Source organism: Cibotium barometz, chromosome 28 (genome assembly GCF_041138505.1).
Source record: "Cibotium barometz isolate CiBa-2024 chromosome 28, ASM4113850v1, whole genome shotgun sequence".
In the NCBI taxonomy this organism is placed as follows: Eukaryota; Viridiplantae; Streptophyta; class Polypodiopsida; order Cyatheales; family Cibotiaceae; genus Cibotium; species Cibotium barometz.
The window spans coordinates 26,587,906-26,596,622 of record NC_141073.1 but is presented as its reverse complement, the minus strand read 5'-3'; the positions used below and the strand labels follow the sequence as shown (position 1 = coordinate 26,596,622).

The window sequence follows — 8,717 nt, the reverse complement described above, 5'->3', positions numbered from 1 at the left end:
TAAACAACTCAAAACTTCTAAAGCCAACCTTTAATATATGTCTTGAATGGTTCCAAAGTAATCAAGCATTCCACTAATTGTGTTATCATCACTTGCACTTGCTCGAATTTCTTGAACAAATTGTGCTGTGACACCACAATCAAATGTTGCTCTTCTTTGGTCTATTCGTTCTACTCGAAAATGACGTCCATGTGACCAAAACGCCCCATATTTGTGATACTACAAATAGCACTTGCTCGAATTTCTTGAACAAATTGTGCTGTGACACCACAATCAAATGTTGCTCTTCTTTGGTTTCGTTCTACTCGAAAATGACGTCCATGTGACCAAAACGCCCCATATTTGTGATACTACAAATAGCACATAAAGATTGTTGATGGACAAATAATAACTGAGACATGTAGAGAAAAAAAAGAGAGACATGTACAACTTAAACACTTACATGCCAATCGCATCCTTTTGTAAGCTCCTCCTCCTCCTCTGTTATAGTTAAACCAGCACGTTTGGCTTCTAAAATTGTAGCTTCTAGCCATCTACCTATGGGAAAGTTCGGAAGAGCTTGTAGACCTTCTGGATATGGGAGATTTCTCGTAGTGGGATTCCTTCTGAAACTTAAATGATCTTGTACTTGCTATCGCTTGAGAGCTTCATATGTCTCAATCCACTTCTCCATTACCTGCGAGTTCAAGATGCAAAATTTGTTGATTTTTTCCTGCAAATTGTTATCCATCTTTCTCTTAATGCCTTGGCCTTGAGGTTCCTCACCAATGACTCGCCTGTTAGACTCTTGAGACCATAGTCGAGGTATCTCTGGATCTAATGAACTTAAATATTCAGTGATGTAAACAAGGGACCCTTGTATCAGCCACCCTTCTGACATACTTTCCTCTGCGCGAGCCATTTGGCAAACAAATCCCTTTAATGTCTTCATAAACCTCTCCAAAAAGAACATCCATCTTGAATGGACTGTTCCAGCAACTGCAACCTCATCTACAACATGAACTAGCAGATGCATTTGGATTGTTAATAAACTTGTAGGAAGGAAAAACTTCTCTACCATGTAGAGTGCCTCTATGGAGTTTAAACGCGCTGTCTCCAAAGTGTCTCTCTTTATCTCTTTTGAAGAAATCCAATGCTGTCGTGCCATGGCACGTCTATGGTGTGAAACCATGCATGTGAGGCCATTAAATATAAATCTAGATGCATGGGATTAAGTGCCATGACTTGAGTCATTTTATGATGCCTATGTACATATGTTCATATTGTAAATGAGGTTCAATAAGACGAGCTGAAAACTGAGCCAGGTCTTGAAGCCTCTGTATATAAGTGTGGTGTGAATCATGGAGTTTTTATGCTTATGGTGAACCTTGAGGTAGCACGAATTATCAATGAACCAAAAGCAGCATCACTTTCTTATGGGCTAACAAGAAAGAGGGATTAGTTGCAATTTTTGATCTTGATGGAGGCATAAGAAAGACTGAAGGACCTGGCACAAGAGGCTTTCATGAGAGATGCTTCAATTGGATCAGCATGTATGCAAAGTGTGGCTCTGTTTCAGAGGCAAGGGAAGTCTTTGATAAGCTACCAGTTCGAGATGTTGTAGCATGGATCTCAATGGTAAAAGGATACGACATTAACCATGAGGGTTCCTTGGCTATGCAATGTTTCAACGACATGCATGCACAAGCATGCAAGGGAACAGTAGCAGTTTTCCACATGGCAGCTTCAGATTCATCAATCAACAATTTCAATCTACACTACAATGTCATTGTTGAAGGAACGCGCAATATAATAAATGCTTACCTTCATAACAACGTGCACAAGCTCATTTATACTAGCTGACCTAGTACTGTTTTTGATGGTGTGCATGGCATCATGAATGGAGATGAAACCCTCCCATACCCTGATCGGCGTAATGATTCCTACTCTGAGACAAAAGCACAGGCAGAGGCGCTTGTTCTTGGGGCTAATGGAAAGTCAGGTTTAGTCACTTGTGCTCTTTGTCCAAGCAGTATCTTTGGCCCTAGGGACAGGTTGCTAGTCCCATCGCTCGTTGCTGCAAGATAAGGGAAAATGAAGTTTATACTGAGAGATGGCAACAACATGTATGATTTCACTTATGTGGAGAATGTGGCTCATGCGCACGTCTATGGCGAGCAAACCCTGGATGCAGCCAAATGCTATGGTGACAATGTTGTTGGCTGGCACAACTAAGCAAAGCAAAACAGCATCTAGGCGATGCGCACAGTAAGGCACATGGCAAGGCACAAGCATAGCCAAGCGGGTAGTCAGCCCAAGCAAGGCAAGGCATGGTGGCCGGTGCACAACAGAGGTTGGACACTATAGGTTTTGATGCTTAAGCGCACAACCTGCAAGACAAGAGAAGGTGACAAACACTACAAGAGAGAGACAAGAAATGCAAGGTGCACACAGTAGCGCATGGTCGTTGATTGGGAGCATTGCCATGGATCCAAGGAAAGCGTGCTGGATGGCAACACAACGAAGCAAAGTAAGCATAACAAGCAAGCTCTTCAACAAAGCGCTGCAGCAAATGCTGCAGGTAGAGGGAGCTTAGACTCTGGACGCTCAGAGGAGCTAGACACACAGAAGAAGAAGGCTGGGTCCCTGAAGGGTTAGAGTTTTTGAACAGAAGAGAGAAGGTGGTGGCTTGCGTGGCGAAAATACGAAGGCATTTTTTAAAAAAAGGAATATCCAAATTTTAAGCAAAAAAAGGAGGCGCAGCGTATTTTCGTTTTGGGAAACGCGAGTTTTTGGCTGCAAAAGGGAATTCGGCCCGAATCCCTTGCGGGAAAAATTAGAGATAACCAGGAACGCACATATGAAAGGGAGAAGTGTGCAGAAAAGGGAGAAAAAAAAAACCAGAACTCGATTTTTGCAGATTATCTTGTTTTGGGAATATAGCTTCTGTTCAAGCCTTGTAGGGGTTAGAATTGGAGAGTAATAGAAGCTTCATTTAGTGATACGCTTTCTAAATTTTTTTTAAAAAAGGAGCGAACTGCTGCCCGATTTCATGCAAGGAGAGAATTCGACGTAGAAGCTCATGATGTCATGAAATTCGATTTTTGTGAAACAGAGATAAGCTTTTTTTTTAAATGAATTCGATTTCAAAAAAAAAATCGTAATTCCTTAGTAAAGGTTTGGGTTTTAAGGCTTTAATTACCTCAAAAATAAAAACTCTTGGTAAAAGCCTTAATGCTTATGGCCTTAGAAATTGGAGAGTTTTTCATGAATTTGTTAGTTTTGGAATTTGAATGTTCCAAAGTTTAAGGTGGTTTTGATTCTGGAACCTTGTAAGAGAATGGTTGATTGAATCTTAGTTTTGTGAACATGAAGCTTTTGGGAATTACATGATGATGTATATACGCCATATGTTATTTTTGCTTTTGCGAGTTATTGGAATCTGAAAGCATGTTTTTATGAGATCAAGAGTCATCTTGAAATGGTGATGTTGGCAATATATGAAATATGTGATGTGAATGGTCACATGTATATGGAAATCTTTTGAAGATTGTGCTATGCCTACATGTGTTATGTACAAGGCACTTGGATAAAGGGTCAGGAGATCTATGCTTGGAACTGGTCATGCTCTTGACACATAACTTATGTGCAATCATCAAGTTGAATTTGAGGATGTATTGAAATGAATTGGCACATGTACATGTCATCCAAAATGGAGATGTCTTATGCCCCTTTAAGAGCTATATGTTTTGTTTCCTTGCTGGGATTTGAAGCTACTCTCACAGCCAGAAGTCTCGCACTTGCCCAGTGATAGTGCCCACATCACGGGAGCTTTGGTGAACCCGACGTGAAACTGCTGGGGTGAGAGTTAGTGGTGAAATTCACAGTGCAAGTTATGGCTGAGAATCCAGAGGGATAGGTGTTCATTTTGACCCTGGGGTTATGCAAATATTTCAGATATTTACTATGTATATGCAATAGCAGCAAGCGGCTGAGAGGGGGCAAATTTCCACGACTAAAGCACTGCAGTCAATCGTGAAAAAGGTGGATCAATTTGATGGTAAAGACATCACAAAGTACCTGCGCAATTACTTAAAGGAAATGGAGCTAAACAGGGTGATTGAGGAGGATATGGTTCGAAGCTTTGAGCTGGTATGTGTTCTCGAAAATAAGAGAGCGCATAAGAGGATTAGAGACAGCACATGGTGGCAGAAATTGGGAGGAGTTCAAGCTTGCTTTGAAGGATGATTATTTCATGGAGGATTCCGAGCGGGTGAACAAACGAACTTTCTTGGAGTGGGTTATAAAACCCAAAATTGGAATTTCTGCCACCCACAGAGTTGCTAAGAGAGTTTGAGAAGCGCTATGCCCAGCTGTCAAGGATAGAGCGCACAACCTTAGACAGGGAAAAAACAGAGCTCTTCTTACAAGCAGCTGGGAAAGATCTCCAAGAAAAACTGGAAATTCTCCTTGAGGATAAAGATACAGAGCAGGGGCTAAAGAATGATTGGAATGATGTCGAGGATGCGGTCACCATGCTAGCAAAGCGACAGCGAAGGAGGGATAAAATGGTGATGAGCTCGGCAACTCCTATAACTGTTACCCCTGAGAATCTACCGAAACTTGTTGCTGCAATCCCAAAGGTAGAAGGGCCGATGGATGAGCTTATTAAGGGCATGCGAGACCTAAGACTGAAGATGTCCAGGATTGAGGAAAAAGGGATACCATTAGGGCAGGCTTCTATGCAAAGGCCTCAAAGCAAAGAAGGGTTTACATTCAGATGTATATGGTGTGATGACCCAAAACATGCGAAGAAAGACTGTGCCAGTTATAAGGAAGCTCTCAGAAACCAACTTGTATTTTTCAAAGATGGAAAAATCCACCTTACAGAGACTGGTCTTCCGTTAAGCACATGTATGAATAAAGTTTTGCAAGACTTCATTCCACAAATAACTATGCCTTTTATGGACGATGTGTCCATAAAAGGTTGTGATGAGAAAGATAAAGATGGGGATTTGGATTTGAAGGGGTGCTGCAAATTTGTGGCAAATCATATAAAAGATTGTGACAAAATCCTATCCAGGCTTGAAGAGGTTAATCTTACTTTGTCTGGAATGAAATCAGTGTTTGGGGTTGGTGAAGTACTAATCGTGGGGCATCTTTGTAATACTAATGGACGCCGACCTTGTCTAGCCAAGATAGATGCAATACAAAGAATGAAAGAGATATGCATTAATGTTACAGAGGTGAGGAGATTTCTTGGTGCATGTGTCTTTTATGTTATATGGATCCCACATTATATCCACATGTAGCAAATCCTCTCTACCAACTTTTGAGGAAAAATCAGAGATTTTTATGGAATGTTGCACATATTAAAGCTATGCGGAAGCTGAAATGTCTGCTCCAAACATCACCTACTCTAAGGAAGGTAGATTATGAGTGTGGCAGGCCTGTGATTGTAACAGTTGATACTAGTCCTACTGGGATAGGATGGGCAGTAGGGATGATCACAGGTATGTAATCAGGTTTGGAGCAAAGGTACTAAGCATTCGCCAATGAAATTATCCGCAGATTAAGAGGGAGTTATGGGGAGTAGTCACTGCCTTAAAATGTGAAAAAGAATATCTCATTGGGGCATCCGTGCTTGTGGAAACTGACTGCTTGCCACTCCTTGGGATGATTGCAAGCTGCACCACTCCAAACATCGCTACGCTTAGGTGGATTGCCTATATCAAGTCACTAAATCCTGAGTTTGAGCATATTGCAAGGAAGGATAACCCAGTTGCAGATATGATATCGAGAGCCAGGTATGGAGATGAAGAAGGGATGATTAGTGACATTGATGATGTAGGCACAAAGTTCTATACTACTGCACATGCAAAAGGGGACCATGCTTGCTTGTCAAATGCACTCGAGTCTTTTACTGAGGAAATGTATGAAGGAGATTGGTTGCTTATTGGCCAATACTTGAGTACCTTGACAAGGCAGGAAAATTGGTCTGACTTAGAATTCAAGAGGATCCGCAGAAAGGCATATGGATATTTTCTAAAGAATGGATACCTGTGGAAGCATCCTAAGCAGAGGAATGCTATGCCACAGAGAGTTATATGTGATAAAGAGACTCAAGGGAAGCTCATGAAAGAATTCCATGAGAGTCTCTGGGCTGGACATCGAAGCGTGTGGGCCACCTTTACCAAAATAAAGGAAAGATATTGGTGGAAAGGAATGTACAAGGATGTATCCCAATATGTGGAAACATGCATGGTATGTCAAATGTACTCGAATGTGCGACATCGTGATGGCTTGCAACCAACCTACCCACCTACCATGCACTACAAATGGGTAGTGGATCTAGTTACAATGCCCTTGGGAATCTGGCAGATGCGGTACGTAGTACTTGCAAGAGAAGACCTGACAAATCAGGTGGAAGGGCGTGCTCTTAGAACAAAGAGCACGGAAACAGTATGCAAATTTCTCTTGGAAGATGTGATTTGCCGGTATGGTTGTGTTGGAAAAATAATAGCTGACAAGGGTGAGCTAGATGCTGAAGAAGCAAGGGAATTCTTTTCTAGAATTGGTATCAAATTGGCCCTAACATGTGCTTACAACCCTAAGGGCAATGGTAAAAGTGAGCGAGGACATCCTCCAATCATTAAAGCTTTGGCTAAGGCATGCAGAGGAAGAATGCGGGAGTGGCCAAGGCTGCTACCATATGCTTTATGGGCTGACCGTACAACTCATAGCTCAGTGTGACAGGTTACATGCTTGCAAAATTAATGTATGGTCAGAAGTTGGTAATGCCAGTTGAAGAAGTAGTTCCAACTTGGAATGTATTACCCTGGGTGGAAGAATTGAACAGGGAAGACCTCCTTGCATTGCAAATGAGGCAGTTGGAGAGAAGGCCTGAAGATGTAGAGCTTGCTAAAGCTCGTTTGAAAGGTGCAAGATTGAAAAATAAAGAAAGATTTGATAGAAGACATAGACTCCGACCAAAACCCATTGAAGAAGGTGATTGGGTCCTAATGTATGATAGTAGTCTTGACAACCAGTTCACCGTGCAAAGGAAGTTTGCAAAAAGATGGTTTGGCCCTTACATTGTCAAGCATGTGCATGGAAATGCCACGTATACCCTGTATGAGCTTGACAGAACAGAGATAAAGAATCCTGTAGAGCAGGCAAAAGGATCAAGATGTTTAAAAGAAGGGATGACAGTGATGCTTTTGATTCATTGGGGACTCAAGATGAGAGGCTTGATAGTGATAGCATGGATATGGTTGAAGAGGAAGAGGATGATCTTCCTAGTAATGTAGAAGATGAAGACAACATCTAGATATACGTGGATCTTGATGATGATTTGGCACATACCAGAGGATGTGCAGGTTTAGAGGGGGCAGATGTCCTGCCATGGCACGTCTATGGTGTGAAACCATGCATGTGAGGCCATTAAATATAAATCTAGATGCATGGGATTAAGTGCCATGACTTGAGTCATTTTATGATGCCTATGTACATATATTCATATTGTAAATGAGGTTCAATAAGACGAGCTGAAACTGAGCCAGGTCTCGAAGCCTCTGTATATAAGTGTGGTGTGAATCATGGAGTTTTTATGCTTATGGTGAACCTTTAGGTACCACGAACTATCAATGAACCAAAAGCAGCATCACTTTCTTATGGGCCGACAAGAAAGAGGGATTAGTTGCAATTTTTGATCTTGATGGAGGCATAAGAAAGACTGAAGGACCTGGCACAAGAGGCTTTCATGAGAGATGCTTCAATTGGCAACAGTTTGATCAGCATGTATGCAAAGTGTGGCTCTCTTTCAGAGGCAAGGGAAGTCTTTGATAAGCTACCAGTTCGAGATGTTGTAGCATGGAGCTCAATGGTAAAAGGATACAGCATTAACCATGAGGGTTCCTTGGCTATGCAATGTTTCAACGACATGCATGCACAAGCATGCAAGGGAATAGTAGCAGTTTTCCACATGGCAGCTTCAGATTCATCAATCAACAATTTCAATCTACACTACAATGTCACTGTTGAAGGAACGCGCAATATAATAAATGCTTACCTTCATAACAATGTGCACAAGCTCATTTATACTAGCTGACCTAGTACTGTTTTTGACGGTGTGCATAGCATCATAAATGGAGATGAAACCTTGCCATACCCTGATCGGCGTAATGATTCCTACTCTGAGACAAAAGCATAGGCAGAGGTGCTTGTTCTTGGGGCTAATGGAAAGTCAGGTTTAGTCACTTGTGCTCTTCATCCAAGCAGTATCTTTGGCCTTGGGGACAGGTTGCTAGTCCCATCGCTCGTTGCTGGTGCAAGATAAGCGAAAATGAAGTTTATACTGAGGGATGGCAACAACATGTATGATTTCACTTATGTGGAGAATGTAGCTCATGCGCACGTCTGTGCCGAGCAAGCTCTGGATGCAGCCAAATGCTATGGTGACAATGTTGTTGGCTGGCACAACTAAGCAAAGCACAACAACATCTAGGCGATGCACACAGTAAGGCACATGGCAAGGCACAAGCATAGCCAAGTGGGTAGTCAGCCCAAGCAAGGCAAGGCATGGTGGCCGGTGCACAGCAGAGGTTGGGCACTACAGGTTTTGACGCTTAAGCGCACAACCCGCAAGACAAGAGAAGGTGAAAAACACTACAAGAGAGAGACAAGAAATGCAAGATGCACACAGTAGCGCATGGTCGTTGGGCGCATTGCCATGGATC

At 42.2% G+C, this 8,717-nt stretch overlaps 1 pseudogene; it reads left to right on the top strand.

Moving 5' to 3' along the window:
- Window positions 1-2,439: 2,439 nt before the first annotated feature.
- On the top strand, window positions 2,440-8,464 carry LOC147622687 (3beta-hydroxysteroid-dehydrogenase/decarboxylase pseudogene; annotated as a pseudogene).
- Window positions 8,465-8,717: the final 253 nt, after the last annotated feature.